Genomic DNA, 16143 nt, shown 5'->3' on the forward strand with positions numbered 1-16143 from the left:
ATGGCCCGGAACTTCATGGTCATTGCCAACAGACAATTACTGCCATATACGAAGGGCAGTGACTCCTGTATTTGTAAATATTGTGAAATGTCAGAAACTCATTCTAATGCAATATACACTACAACATTTGTTCAACATGCAAATCATTTTCTTCTGCAAAAGGTCCAGGCAGATACAAAATGGTGTCATAAAGAACTAGCTATTCCCTGGAGACAGGACTATCAAAAGTAGCCAGTGCTCAGATGGAAGATCACGAACTGAATAGAATATCTATAGTCACCCACTCTAGCAGAGAATAATAGTGGGGACTATTTATGATACTTCTCCTATTTATGATACTTTACAGTTTACTAGAGAGTATTTCTGTATTCATCATTATCTCGTTTGGGAAAATGGGCCAAGTCTATGCGGGACTACAGGGAACATCCCAGCGTCACAGACCACATGGCCTGAAGCAGCTCACAGAAAAACAACGATCTCCTCTGCCCTTAGAGGAAAACAACTAACAAAACTGAAACAATTGCATCTTCTCTTGTGCTGAAGAACAGCTGAGAAACAGTAACTGAGAAACTATCTTATAGATCATGGTGTTCTTCCAGATTTCAAACACCCAGTGCCTGCAGTCAGTGGTACACTACATTCAATAATCATGACCAAAAAAGGAGTCTGCAAAACAAAGACTATTTAAGAAACCAGACTTTCTTTGCTTCCTTCTTACCTTCTCCTTCATCTCCGCTGTTTTTCAAGCATTGAAACCTAGAAGAATGGGCCTACTTTGCCTTTTCTATCCAGAAATAGCAGAAAACAGACAGAAACTCCTCCAAAAAGCAACAAGACCCTGCCTCTATTTTGTAACATTAGGGAAAGAGTGAACTTGACAATGAAGTTTAAAGAGCTGGTGATGAGGACAGAGATCCGACCCAGCAACTAGAAAAGGCAGAAGAGAAACATTCCAGCATCCAGACAGCATTCCTCCAGACTTGACAGATTAACTGCCTTTCTGGCCCAGGGATTATCCCTAATCCAGTGATTCTGAGCTGTAGTTTCACACCACCTCTAGGGGACTCCAAGAACTCAAAAAGAATGTGACAAGATTTCAGAACAAAATTTTAATTCAACCAATTTACAGAGGACAGTGAAATATAAGAATGGCTGGAAATCACCTTTCTGGAACTAGACAACAGTGTACCCTCTTATCTGGAAACCTGAATAACTTCTCACACTTTTCATTCCTCTAGAGAAAAAAAGAAAAATCCTAGTAACAGTAGGGAGGAAGAGTCAATTAAAAAAAAAAATGTTCCACTTATTTCCTCGCCTCCTCACAGAATTAATGAGGGAGGAACTCATCTAGTAGCAAATCAGAATGGCTATTTTAAGGACTATTTTTTCCTAAGTCAGCAAGTCAAACTTTCTATTAACTGAGCATCTACTATGGGGGAAGGAAAAAAAAAAAAACCCACCACTGACAAGTTAACTTTTCTGAAAAGCTGTCCTCAGACCCTGGTCAGGAAATAGTGGCTACCTGGTGCAAATTAAGTCAACAGAAATAAACGGTTGATGGAATAATGGCAGAGTTAGTAAATTCCCCTTGGTGTTTTACTTTTTAGACTACAAATTCCTCACCTGAACTCTTCACTCTCTAATTTTTTTTCCCAGATCGGGTCCACCACTCCATTCTTTACTTGAACTCAATTTTATTCTCATCCTCCACTTAGAAAAAGTCAAGCCTATCTATCTCAACCTCTCCCCCAACCCTATCTCTGTCTCTCGATCTCATCGGAAAACAAGAAAGAAGTGGAGAAGGAAAAATCCCACTCTAAGGAACAAGAAGATTGGGAGACAGACTGAAAATGACTTATCCAAATCCTTTCCAAAAAGAGATTACATTGGAATCATACCCAAAAACAAAAAACTCATCAAGTTGTCTTTCTGTGGAGTAGTAAACTTAATAAAATCAGGAACCCACTGACAGTCTTGTAACTTGTTAAGAGTACAAGTAGCAAATAAACAAATGGGGAGGGTTCTTTATTTATTTATGGCATTAGCACTGGGGCTGAGAAGAGTTGCCTGAAATAAATCTAATGCATGCTATCCAAGAAAATCAACTGATACACAATCCCAACATTGTGGATAAAAAGACAATGGTTCAGGGATGCCTGGGTGGCTCAGTCAGTTGAGTGTCTGCCTTTGGCTCAGGTGGTAATCCCAGGGTCCTGTGATGAGCCCGTTATCGGGCTCCTTGCTTAGCGGGGAGCCTGCTTCTCCCTCTGCCTGCCGCTCCCCCTGCTTGTGCTCGCTCACTCTCTGACAAATAAATAAATAAAATCTTAAAAAAGAAAAAAAAAAGACAACGGTTCAGTACTACTGAACATCATCGTGCGGTATCTAAATGTCCCACAGGTAAAACTGGTAGAAAAGATAGGATTATTATTTATTAATGACTTTTAAAAACAAATGAAAATCTGCTTTCTTCAACCACTAAAATACAATGATCTCAATTTGATGCTTAAAACTAAAAACACATGTGACATCAGTGAACCTAAGTTTGAGTGTTTTCCAATAATACAAACTTATCAAGTAATGTAAAACCTGGCACTATTTGCCTAATATAATTCTGTGGTCTCTCAGTGGAAGGCACTGCAATGGCAAAAGTGAAATCAGCAAGCTGCTGCTGTGTAGCAAAGAACATTCTCACTAATGTTAACAGCTTCAGCATTAACACTCATTCAAAAACTCCTCATTCAGTTCCAGGGGTGGAGCCTCCCAAAGAATCTCAGGCTAACATTTCACCAGACGCAGCGCCAAAACTGAATGATACCACAAAATGCAGACGTCCTCTAAAACAATTTTTACACTCTCTACTTGGAAGAGAGGACAGAGGACAAAGCTCTCATCATTTGTTCTGTTTACACCACAATGACTTCAGGACAAGCAACTGTGGGGGTCACTACTGGCCAACGGGTTGGAGCGCATCCCTGCTCACGGAGAAGGCCTCAGTTAAGGACACTTGAAAGCAGTCCCCTGGAAGCCAAGAGGGCTGTAGCATACCACGTTATTCTGGGCCTCCGAGAAGGAAGCCAGCGAACAAATGCTCAGAAACCATCACAACACCACAAAGGACAAATACAATCAATCCAGGGAGACGTCTGTTGCTTGAGTTTTTGTGGTGTGATGATTTGAAAACCAGACAATCACCCAAGTTATGGTAAACCGAAGCCTGAAGTGGGATAATCAGAGGTCCGAGTCAATGCAGAACTCCACGGATTTGCAGTGTGCTGCTCAGTTGTGGGAAGCTGGTACAGGACAGGGAAGGGAGTGGAGAGATGAGGCAGGGTACAGATATGTCGTTATTAAAAAAAAAAACAACAAAAAAGCAAGCAAGCCCAGGAGAGACTCTGACATTCATTTTTCCCTGGAGAATTACCACATACAGCCTTCAGTTGCTTGACTTTTCTCTCCTATCTTTCTATCAGGGGAGCAGAATGTATTTCTTTTAAAAGCATACTATTCTTCTGCTCTTTATATAAAGCAGCTTATTTCACAATACTCCTTCACTTAAAAAAGAAAAACAAGAAATATGCCCTACTCATGAAAATCTCTACCTAAAAATGGATGGTAACAAAAGGCAACCAGTACAGGCCCCAGTCCAGCTTCTCTTTAAAGAGACTATCTCCTTACCCTATGATGACATGATGACAACCTGTGGAAATAAACAATGGCAGCAATTTAGATGATATTAGGTTTAACATGTACCATATGTAGGTATTTCAGAGTTTCTGGGTGCCACCACCTTCCGTCAGTCCTTTATTCGTAACTGGGGTGAGGGATTTATCACTGTTTTAATGGTGTGCTCTGTGTTCTGTGAGAACACATTATTAGCCAATGTTAATAACAGCTACTTGTAGATGGTGCAATTCTACATGGTTCTCATTTTCGTTTTCATCTTTATGTTTATCTCTTTTTACATTTTCATAAGGATGTATTATTTTTATTAAAGTTATTTTTTAAATATGCTGGGAGACAGTATTAAATGAGATTTTCTTCATGTTCTGAAAAATACAACTGAATGGATGTTACTGCAAATGATCATCAAAATACAAGTCAAAGATCAAATTATAGCAGCAATTAATGCTGGGCCTTGGTCTAAATCTTTACAACCAACAAGCTCTATACACTTGTAGAGCATGGAGATCCATTGGTACCTCCATCTTTAAATGAAGCCTTAATGTAGTACAGGGGGTACATTATCAAATTTTAGGGATGGGGTCAAATATCCAGACAAAAATAGAAACAGCTGGTCTATCTCCACACACAGTTTAGCAGAGTTCTCCAGATTACAGAAGGGGCACCTAACCCTACAGACTAGACTAATTCTATTTAATTAGTCTGAGAATTAAAAAAAAGAGAGAGAGAGAGAGAGAGAGAGAGAGATAGGAAGTGTTCATCAGGGATCAGCGTTCACTCAGAGCACTGAGATTTCTCATTTGCACAAAGTTAGAAGGCATTTGCTCTTGAAGGGATGGGACAGAATCAAACATAAAACTCCTTTAGGTATTTTTATATTCATTAGGAACTTTGGAATTCTTGACTGAGGTTTTAAAAATCATTGCATCCATTAAACAAGAGGTACTGACTGCCACGGAAGAAATAATTTACAGAAAGTAACCTGGAAACCTTAAAGTGATGTTAAATTCCCACTAGAGATATACCTTTCATGCCCCCTCTGTTTATGTATTGGCTAATGGTCCAATTATTTACACAATACGCAAACTAAGGGTAATAAGGTTGGGTGATTTGTATTTGGTACTGAGGCATGGTCTCTTGGCTCCTAATTTCAGAAAGAGATTAAGTGAAAGGTTAATTGGGTACTAAACAAGTCCTCGTGACAAACAGGATCACAGTTCTTCATGAACAGGCATTCTTCATAAACATAACCTAAATTACAAATATGAAGGTCTTTGTGATTTATATTAGGGAAAAAAGTTTAACCACATTAATACAGAATTTTTTCAAGGGTATTCATGAAATACTTCACCAGTTTCTTAGAAACTCACTCTAAAATCTACCAACTTAATTCAGCATAAGTGCTAATAATAATTTTATAATTTGAACACCTGATTTTCAACAACTCCAAAATGAATGCGGCGATGTCTAACAAGGAGCAATGCCCTAGATGAACGGAAACAACCAAACTCACATGCTTGTGCACAGATACCCACAGACACAAAACAGTAGGTACCCGGTGAACGGTGGCTTTCTTCTACTTCCTGTCAAAAGATGCATTCCTATGAGATGCCCACTCACATATATTCCAAAATGAAAATAAAGATTTATCCATGTATCAAAAGGTCAACTCACATTACAAGTTGAAAATCTGGTCTTTTTGCTATGGATTAGACAAATCTGCTTGTCTTTTTCTCTTTAGAGCAGACGCAGTGAGGTAGCAAGCGCTGGGCAAGACCCCTAAGGCACCATCAGAGAAAACCCAAGGGAAAAAAAATTAAAGGGCTTACTTTCTATATAATGTCTTCTTCTTATCTTTAACCTAAATGACTTATAAATGTCTGCCACTTTAGAATGAACACGATTATTTTCAACTTTCTGCTACAAAATAAGTTGAAACAAACTACACTTATTAGTTAGTGAAGATAGAAAACAACTTTCACTGGCTTCATGGCCAGTCACCTAGTAGGTCTCAACAAGTTGGCTGACCCTTCATTTTGAGAAAGGGAAGAAAAAAGGATAACAAAATTCTGTCCTAGATATGAGAGATTTGGAGGAGTGGGACAAGTTAGAAGGAAACTAAAAAACACGACATAAACCTCTAGGATTTCCCCCAACCCCAGTTGTGGTGTGGAGGTTAAGCCGAGGCTCCAGGATTCCCCTTCATGAAAGACAGACAGGCAAGAGTTCACCAAAAGTAAGGACACAGAGCTTGGAGGACTATTCTAAAGCAAACCCACAAAACCAAAACTGTTTTACAAATATCGAATATTCAACGGTTTTCCGTTCTATCTAGGGAAGAAATCCATTTCCCCAAAGGTGTATGTATCCTCTAGAGTACTTTTCAAACTCCAAGAACAAGTCTCCCTTTCTCATTCCCTCAATCAGAATAAAGAACAGAAAACATTTAGTAGCATTCCAGATAATTTGTGCCAATTGCGATGATTCATGTACTGCTTTCCCACACTAAATGGTCTATGGTCAGTGCTTTCAAGTCAACAAGGGTGCGGAGAGCAAGACCTAATTACAGGTCTGAGTCACTGTCTAGCAGTTCTCTCAGCCCCATGGACCATCCCCCACAAAGACACCATTTCATTTTGAGGTATAAAATCAAGCCAAGCCTACCAATCCCTTTACATAAAAAAATAAATAAGAAGATACCATTACACACACACACACACACACACACACACACACACACACACACACACACAAAACAAAAGCAGTTTGTTCACAGTACTGATTTCTCAAAGAAAAATTTCAATAGGCTTCTTCCATTGAAAAGCATCTATACCATTAAATTTTTTTAAAATAAGAAAATGCACATAAATCACACTACGGGATTAAAATGTAAATATCTGCACTTCTTATGTTTATATTTGGCCTGATGTATAACAAGGTGCCCACTATCTTTGAATTCTGGTCATCTTCCAATGGGAGAGTAGCTCTCTTCACAAGGGCCTCATTGATTGGGCGTTTCCACTGATGGCTATAATCTTCTTACACTGGCAACATTTTAATTTAAGATCCTGGGTCCACATTGGGGGAAAGAAAGCTAAAGATAGTTACATTTAAACACAATTAAAAGGAGGACCCATTCTTTTAACAACAGAAAAATGCATGCGCACAGCATAAAAACCCCAATTTGATTTCAACAAAAAATGTTATTTTTCCTTCCTGTAACATGTATACAATATGTATGAATTAAGGGGAAAATACCTTTTGAGGTTACTTCTTTCTCCCACATGTCAAACATTTAAACAAAAATAACATCCTGGAAAAAAATAAAAAGAAAGAAATTCTCTTCTGATTGTCATAAATCTTTCTCTGATACTTTATCAGTAATTATGTCCCCAAGTTGAAAGGATTAATGATCCCTGAATGGAAATGACTATTTAGTTCTGTGGAGGCCACATTCCAAACAAGAACAAAGGGTAATATGAATCCTCCAAGAGCAACAGAAGGAGTTATTTGGTTGCAGAAGTTAAATGACCTGAGATCTATTTCTGACAAGAACGATACAAAATGATCTCCAAGACTCTAAGCTAGGGCATGAAAGGAAGTAATGACCCAGCGCCAGTGACTGAGGTCCCAATCTGGTCATAGGAGCGGACGGCTTCTCTGGAACTGCAGCCACAGTACAAGGAACAAACTGATGGTTTAGAATGCACAAAAGGAAACCTTGTAGGTGTGATGGCAGGAAAATGCAGACTTAGTGAAGTCTGCCAAAAGCATGCATTCTGAGCACAGGATGACTCGAGCTACTTAAACACAAGCCAAGCCTGCACAGGAGGGCAGAAGCAGGTGAAGAAAGGGAACTCACTAGCAGACCAGACACCGATTCCGAGAATAAGATAAAAAGCTGTCCACATGTTGATTAAAATCAACAATTTAAAGTCTAACACATTTAGTATAGATCACTGGGATGTCTAGTGTCTCAGAACAAATTTATGGCCTCTTTCTGTGATCCTGAACTTATTCTCAATCCTCTGTGATTTTTTTTTTTTTAAGATTTTATCTATTCGACAGAAAGAGACATAGTGAGAGAGGGAACACAAGCAGGGGGAGTGGGAGAGGGAGAAGCAGGCTTCCCACCAAGCAGGGAGCCCGATGTGGGGCTCGATTCCAGGACCCTGGGAACATGACCGGAGCCCAAGGCAGACGCCTAATGACTGAGCCACCCAGGCGTCCCTCCTCTGTGATTTTAAAGAACAAGTACATATAGTATCTACATTTACCTGAAGTTAAAAAGCATATGGAAAATCATACTACACAAATATGATAAAAGCACAGACAAATGCATGGGAAAAATTAGGAATAATATCAGGATAGCGGTTCCTCAGAGGTAGAGACGGGCGCTGCCTGTTAGGGGGCATTACCCTGGATTTTTTACTGTTCCATAGAACTGGTAAACATTCGATTTCTCTAGTGCATTGTAGGGAGAGTACATATGGGTATTTGTATTATTCCTTATTCCATTGCTTTTATGTTTGAAATATTCATATTAATTTTTGAAGGACAAAAGCAAACAGGGCATCAGAAGCCTGGGCACAGACTGTTCTAAGAAAACACAAAGAACAGGTCCATACTGCCAAATATACACCTAGACAAAGAGCTGGTGGTTCTCAGGCGGGTAAGGCCAAGACCCTTGTCAGAGTTCACAGCCCAAGTAGGTTGATTAAAAGGCAAAACCTTCCGGAGGGAAAAGAGAGAGAGTGAAAGCAATATATTTTATTCTCCTGTCTTTGAATACTAAATCACTCTATCAGTTAACTGTTAAGAGCGAAGAGGGTGCCAGTCAACACCAGCACACCCTGCCAGTTTAATTTAACGGTATTATTTTGCCTTGCTTTGCAATTACTCCCACATTCCCCAGGGAGAAACTAATGGATTACTAAAAATAAAATGAAGATTAAGTGAATCACTTAGGATGTTTTGGCTCCCATCGTAAACTGGCTTAAACAAAAAGGAAATGCGTTGGCTCAAAAGCGAGGACTTCTGGAGGCCTCAGGGCTTACTTCTCTGTCCTCGGCCCTGTGTGGCTTCTTGCTCAGGCTGCAGCCACCGCAGATCTGCCAGCACCGAGCAGCATCCAGAGGAAGAGAGAGGCCCTTCCTGCAGGCCTGTTTCAAGTCTGAGAAGACTTCTGCCAGAAGCTCCTGGCAGACCTGCCTTCGCGTCTCATGGGCTAGGACAGGATAATGGGACGCTCCCGAAACCATCCTTCTGCCCAGATAACGCCCGGCACGGCCGATGCTTTGCCCCTGAGGAGTCCGTCGTGCACAAAGCAGGGATGGGCTTGCCCCTAACCAGGGCCGACCCTGGAGCTCCTATAAGGGAGACGGGTGGGATGTGTGATATGGATCCAATCCCAATGTCCGCTCTGCTGGTACTGACTGGGAATGGGCTGAGCAACACCGTGTTTATCCCGAAGGTGAAATTAATCACGGTCATGATGAATTTCTATATAAAGCTACAGACTCAAAAAGTAGGTGACCAAATGAATTGATCCCTTTGAGAAAGGCAGATTTTTAAAAACTTTGTTTCTGTATTTCCACTGCTCCAATGAGAAACTTAAAGACACAAAGTCAACACATTTTAAAGCAGGTAGGTCACAGGAAGTATAGGATAGTACTTACTATATTCTTGTGCCATGGCTGCAGAAATTTAGATAATAGCAGCCATATTCATAGTGAATAACCTGAAAAGAAAAATATAAAATAGTTTTTAAAAAGTTTAAAAACAGAAAAAAATAGCTAAGTGCACAAGAAATTTCGTTAAAAGAAAATAGCTGCAAAAAAAAAGTTTTCTTTTTTCTGAAAGAGGCAAACCAGGCTTTTGAAAGTAGGCAGCTGCATTTTTTTTTTAAGATTGTATTTATTTATTTGACAGAGAAAGGGACCACGAGCAAGGGGAGTGGGGGAGGGGAGAAGCAGGCTCCCCGCTGAGCAGGGAGCTGATGTGGGGCTCGATCCCAGGACCCTGGAATCATGACCTGAGCCAAAGGCAGACGCTCAACGACTGAGCCACCCAGGCACCCCAGGCAGCTGCATTTAAATTAGAAGTTAGAGAAAACAGGGGCACCGGGGTGGCTCGGCGGGTTCAGTGTCTGAGTTCGGTTCGGTCATATCTCAGGGTACTAGGGTCAGGATCCAGCCCTGCATCAGGCTTTGGGCTCAGCAGAGAATTTGCTTTTCCCTCTGCTCCTCCCCCTGCACACTCTCTCTCTCTCTCTCCAATAAATAAAACCTTTAAAAAAGGAGAAAACATCTGTAGTATTAGAGTATCTCTAAATATCTTCAAGTTCAAATCGTCTGCATCTATTGTCAAATAAACTAAATACATTTTATTTTTTAATTTTTTTAAAGATTTTATTTATTTGTTTGAGAGAGAGAATGAGACAGAGAGAGAGCACATGAGAGGGAGGAGGGTCAGAGGGAGAAGCAGACTCCCTGCCGAGCAGGGAGCCCGATAAGGGACTCAATCCCGGGACTCCAGGACCATGACCTGAGCCGAAGGCAGTCGCCCAACCGACTGAGCCACCCAGGCGCCCCCTTAAATACATTTTAATCAACTAATACTGCCTTGCCCTGGACTGCTATTTGTAAAACTGAAACAAAAACACAATTATTAAATGGACCTCAAAAATCATGTAGCCTGTCCCCTAGAAAACCCATCTACCCTGTTCAAACCACTGCAAATTAGATAAATCAGCTTCAATTCAGGGATACGAGGGAATAGATCTCAGCACAAATACATGCAGTGGATTCCGACATTTGGTACTGCATGTTTATTAAAACTTCCAATGTTCAGAACACCGTGAAACACTAAAGAAACACACCCACAGAACTAGGGACTCCAAGACCCTGGAAAGGTTTTGAATGTTCCAAAGTGAAAGATGAGAACTTTGTCTCTATTCAGACCTTAGGACAAATAACAACACACCAAATCACACTCGAATTAAGAAGGACTTGACATAAAAATCGATCTCTGCTACGATATTTCCTGGGGATGGTCTGCCCTGACAAGGCTGAAGATAGGTACTGTCCACATATCTACAAACACCATGTCCAACTTCACCTTCCTCGGTGTATGCACGGTTCGCCAATGTTGTGGGCATTAGTCAGTTTTATAGAAACTTTTAGAAGTAAAGAACTTTTTCTCTACCTTCTCACATTCAGTTTATAGGGGCCTGCTAATTAAACTGACAAGGACAAATTAACAGAAGAAAAGGTATATGTTTCTCTATTGATGTTAATATTTTTACACCCATGGGAATGTTACAGAAAACAAGTAAAAACCCAAAAAATCAGTTCTACCCAGGGGCCTAAATACCATCTTAATAAGGGGAATAAATTGTGCAGAAGTGACTAGACAGGAAAAGGGGATTGGGGCTCCTAAGGATGATAAACTGTGGAAAGATGACCAGGAAATCTATGGTAGATAGGACCCTTTGGTAAGATTATGCAGACCCAAGTTTCTCCAGTGATAAGAATGGTTCTTCTCTTCCTGGTATGGAGACGGGATGCACCTTTACAAATGGAAATCTATGCCCCAATTTTCAGGCAGGAAGTGGGAGGAAAGAGAACTCTTCCTACATCTGCTATTTCTCAATTTCCCTCACTCAAAATAATCCTTGTTCCAAGTGGCATGTTTTGGGGTGGCATATTCTGATCATCTTCAGGTTCACAGAAATAAAAAACACCATTAAAAGAATAACAGTGCAAGTCTCAGAAAGGAAGAAGGTATTTGCAATATGTATATCCATCAAAGGACTCGTTCAGAATATATAAAGAACTCTGATAAAACAATAAAAAGGCCACCTAAACAAGTAACCCAAATGGTCAATAAGCATATGAAAAGGTACTCAACCTCATTTGTTACCCTTACTACAAAATAAAGCCACAATGAGATAGAATTACCTACTGATTAAGATGGCTAAAACTGAACTCTGACAATACCAAGTCTTAGGATGTACAGCAATTCAGCTCTCATGCACTGCTGGTGGGGCTGTGAACTAGAAAACAGCTGAGCAGAACCTAATAAAGCAGAACATAAACTTACAATGTAGCTCAACCATTCCACTCCCAGGGCAATGCCTACCAGGAATGCACATGTGTAGCCCCAAAGACACACACAGTAACAGTCAAGCATTAATTGTAACGGCCAAAACTCAGTGACAAATAAATTGTCCAGTACTGACAATGAAATATTATACAGCAAGGGTCAGTGAGCTTTTTCTGCAAGAGTTAAACAATTAATATTTTTGGTTTTTTGGACCAAAGAGTCACTGAGCCCTGTTGCAACTACTCAACTTTGCATGTGGAGTACATTTACATAGATGATATGTAAATAAATGGGTATGGCTGTTGTGCCAATAAAACTTTATTTACAAAAACAGCCAACCCACATGCTGTAATTTGCCTGCTATACGGTAATAAATATAAATGAATCTTAACTAATACAACAACACAGATGAATCTCACAAACATAATGTTGAGACAAAGAAGCCGGACACATGACAGAATACACTATACGATCCATTTTATGAAGTTCAAAAATAGGTAAACCTGTGTAAATCAGGATAATAGTTACCTTTGCGGTGGGAGCAGGGGGTAAGAAGATAGCAGAAAGGGGTGGACAGGGAATTCTGGTGTGCTAGTAACACTGGATTCCCTGATCTGAGTGGTAGTTTCATGATCATGTTCAATTTGGGAAAACTCATCAAAGGGCTCACTTACAATTTACTTATCTTTGTATGTGTTACACTTAAATAAGAAGTAAAATGTTTTAGTATTTTTTTATATAAATAAAGAATACAGGCCAGTAGTACAAGTGGATGCTTTCTCCAAGCCCAGGCTCCCTGGACATCAACTACTCTGAGCAGCAGCAAGCCTTGAGCCCCTGCAAGGCATGATCCTAAAGCTCCCCCTTATCTAGTGTGATATCTGCCTGCAACCAAACCTTTGCTCTGAGTTCCAGGTGGGGCTGTGGAGAATGAGCTGTGATTAGACAGAACACACAGTAGTGGCAGGAAGGGAATGCAATCCAGAGGGAGGAAGGAGAGTAACAGATGGTGGATGAAGAAACTGGTGGAAATAAGCCCCACGTTTTCATATCATCTGCTGGATAATCTATACACAGAATAAAAGTCACATGAGCAACTTAGAAACACAGTTTGGAAGGTCACTGAACGTGCCCTTCGGACAAAAATCACGACATTTTAAAAGCTTACTAGGGCTCTTAAAACACTGTTGAATAGATTTGTTTCCCAACCACTCTTATACCATACACAAAGATAAATTCTAAATGGATGAAAGACCTCAATGTGAGACAGGAATCCATCAAAATCCTAGAGGAGAACATAGGCAAGTAACCTCTTCGACATCAGCCACAGCAACTTCTTTCAAGACACCTCTCCAAAGGCAAGTGAAACAAAAGGGAAAATGAACTTTTGGGACTTCATCAAGATAAAAAGCTTCTGCACAGCAAAGGAAGCGGTCAACAAAATAAAAAGGCAATCCACAGAATGGGAGATGTTTGCAAATGACACTACAGATAAAGGGCTGGGATCCAAGATCTGTAAAGAACTTCTCAAACTCAACACCCAAAAAACAAATAAATCAGGTCAAAAAATGGGCAGAAGACATGAACAGACACTTTTCCAAAGAAGACATACAAATGGCTAACAGACACATGAAAAAATGTTCACCATCATAAGCTATCAGGGAAATTCAAATCAAAACCACACTGAGATACCACTTACACCAGTTAGAATGGCAAAAATTAACAAAACAGGAAACAACAAATGTTGGAGAGGATGTGGAGAAAGGCGAACCCTCTTACATTGTTGGTGGGAATGCAAGTTGGTACGGTCACTTTGGAAAACAGTATGGAGGTTCCTTAAACGTTAAAAATAGAGCTACCCTATGTACTTACCCCAAAGACACAGATGTAGTGAAAAGAAGGGGCACATGCACCCCAATGTTCATAGCAGCAATGTTCACAATAGCCAAACTGTGGAAGGAGCCAAGATGCCCTTCAACAGACGAATGGATAAAGAAGATGTGGTCCATATATACAATGGAATATTACTCAGCCATCAGAAAGGATGAACACTCACCATTTGCATCGACATGGATCGAACTGGAGGGGATTATGCTAAGTGAAATAACTCAAGCAGAGAAAGACGATTATCATGTGGCTTCACTTATATGTGGAATATAAGGAATAACCTGGAGGACATTAGGAGAATGAAGGGAAAAATGAAGGGGGGAATCAGAGGGGGAGACGAACCATAAGAGACTATGGATGCCGGGAAACAAACTGAGGGTTTCGGGGGGGGGGGATGGGTTAGCCCAGTGATGGGTATTAAGGAGGGCATGTACTGCATGGAGCACTGGGTGTTATACACAAACAATGAATCATGGAACACTCCATCAAAAACTAATGATGTACTGTATGATGACTAACATAACATAAAAAAAAATTAAAAAATTAAAAAAAAACAGATTTGTTTCCAGTACAATTTCTTCCAGCTTTTCAAGTTGAGGAAGCAAACCTGACAGATAAAAGAGTCTTGACCTCCTAGGTCTGCATACTTAAAACAGTCTGTATACCTTGACTTCATCTTAACCATCCATACCATGTCTAAAATTTAATTAGATATGTAACATCTCAGGGATCAGAGGAAGCCATTAAATTACCAGGGTTATGCCCAAATACATTGGGAGAGGCAGAGAATACAAAGATGCCATGAACAACAAGATCATGGGCATATCGTAAGGATTCACATTCTCTTTGCAGGTGCTTATATCATGAGTGAAATTAAGAGCAAAGGAATAAAGAAAACGTAAGTGAAAAAAAGTGATATCCATTCACTATACTGCATTTACTGCATAACTGGTATGTGCAAGAAATTGAACTAGATGCTGGAAACACAAATATAAAGTTCCTGTCTTTAAGGAGCTCACAGTTATAAAGAAGCTGACAAGCCTATGCATCAATAATTTAAGTTAAATGTCATAACAGTTACACAATATTCACAAGTGCTATGGAGATAGAAATTAACAGGAGAGAATTATTATGGAGGAGGAGTGGGGAGAAATGCTGAGGAAAGGAAGTCTTCCCATACATAGCAGGCAAGAGCTGAAATGGGTTTTGAATGACTAAAGGCGAGCAAGGTAAGAAGAAGGAGCAGAGCATCATTCTAGGCCGAGGGAGAGAATGTGCAAAGGCAGGAACGAGCCAGTCATACCTGAGGAGTAACAAGAAATCTGCAGCAGCCAGAACATGGTGCGCAAGGACAAGACAAGACTGAGATGGCAGAGGAACCTGTCATTTACACTAAGTTGGAATTTTATTCTACAGACATTACAAAGCCACTAGGGTAGAAATCAGGGGGTGAAAATGGAATACAAGGAATAGAGGGGAGGGACGGGTCTCCAAATACACCTTCTTGTCTAGTTTTGACATTCATAAACATAGTAATGCTTCACAAAATCAAGAAAAGTAAGTAATTAAAATCAACCAGTATGTGGGGGTAATTCAAAATGAAACACAATCAATGACAAATGGACTGCATTATAAATGCACAACATAACCACACTTAAGGGAATGTAGGGGGAAAAACTAACCTAGCCTCTTTGGAGACCACTGTCTTGACTATATACTGAGGCTAGAGACAAAACAAAGAAAGAAAGAAGAAAGGCCAGAATGATCTCTGTGGTGTTGAACTCAAATCAGAGATATCATGTTTTTTAATATATATATTTCAACAGGTGGTGATAGATACAGGCATACCTTGGAGAAACTGTGGGTTCAGTTCCAGACCACGACAAGGCAACAAATATTGCAATAAACCAAATCAAATAAATTTTTTGGTTTCCCAGAAAAAAAAATTATGTTTACACTACAATAGTCTATTAAGTATACAATAGCATTATGTCTAAAAAACCCCCCAATATATGTTAAATTTAAAAATACTTTATTGAAAAATGCTAACCATCATTTGAGTTTTCAGCGAGTCGTAATCTTGCTGATAAGGGCCTTGTCTTGATGTTGATTGCTGCTGACTGATCAGGGTGTTGGCTGCTGAAGGTTAGGGTGGCTGTGGCAATTTCTTAAAATAAGACAACAATGAGGTCTGCTGCATCGATGGGACTCTTCCTTTCACGAACAATTTCTCAGTAGCATGTGAAGCTGTTTGACAGCATTTCACCCATGGCAGAACTTCTTTCAAAACTGGAGTCAATCTTCTCATATCCTGCCCTGTTTTATCAACTAAGTTCATGTAATAGTCTAAATCCTTTGCCGTCATTCCAACAATCTTCCCAGCATCTCCACCAGAAGTAGATTTCATCTCAAGAAACCACTTTCTTTGCTCATCCATAAGCAGCAGTTCCTCAGCAGTTAAAGTTT

At 40.0% G+C, this 16143-nt stretch overlaps 1 protein-coding gene across 20 annotated transcripts in view; it reads right to left on the reverse strand.

Annotated features, from left to right (window-relative positions):
- Window positions 1-16143, reverse strand: part of SIPA1L1 (signal induced proliferation associated 1 like 1) — a 468863-nt gene that overhangs the window by 180154 nt on the left and 272566 nt on the right. For all 20 annotated transcript variants that reach the window (XM_027568806.2, XM_027568796.2, XM_027568799.2 and 17 more), the window contains one exon: window positions 9363-9424. The gene's annotated coding sequence lies outside the window, so the exon portion shown is untranslated. The remainder of the gene's footprint in view (window positions 1-9362; window positions 9425-16143) is intronic.

The sequence above is a fragment of the Zalophus californianus genome, chromosome 6, assembly GCF_009762305.2.
Source record: "Zalophus californianus isolate mZalCal1 chromosome 6, mZalCal1.pri.v2, whole genome shotgun sequence".
Classification (NCBI taxonomy): Eukaryota; Metazoa; Chordata; class Mammalia; order Carnivora; family Otariidae; genus Zalophus; species Zalophus californianus.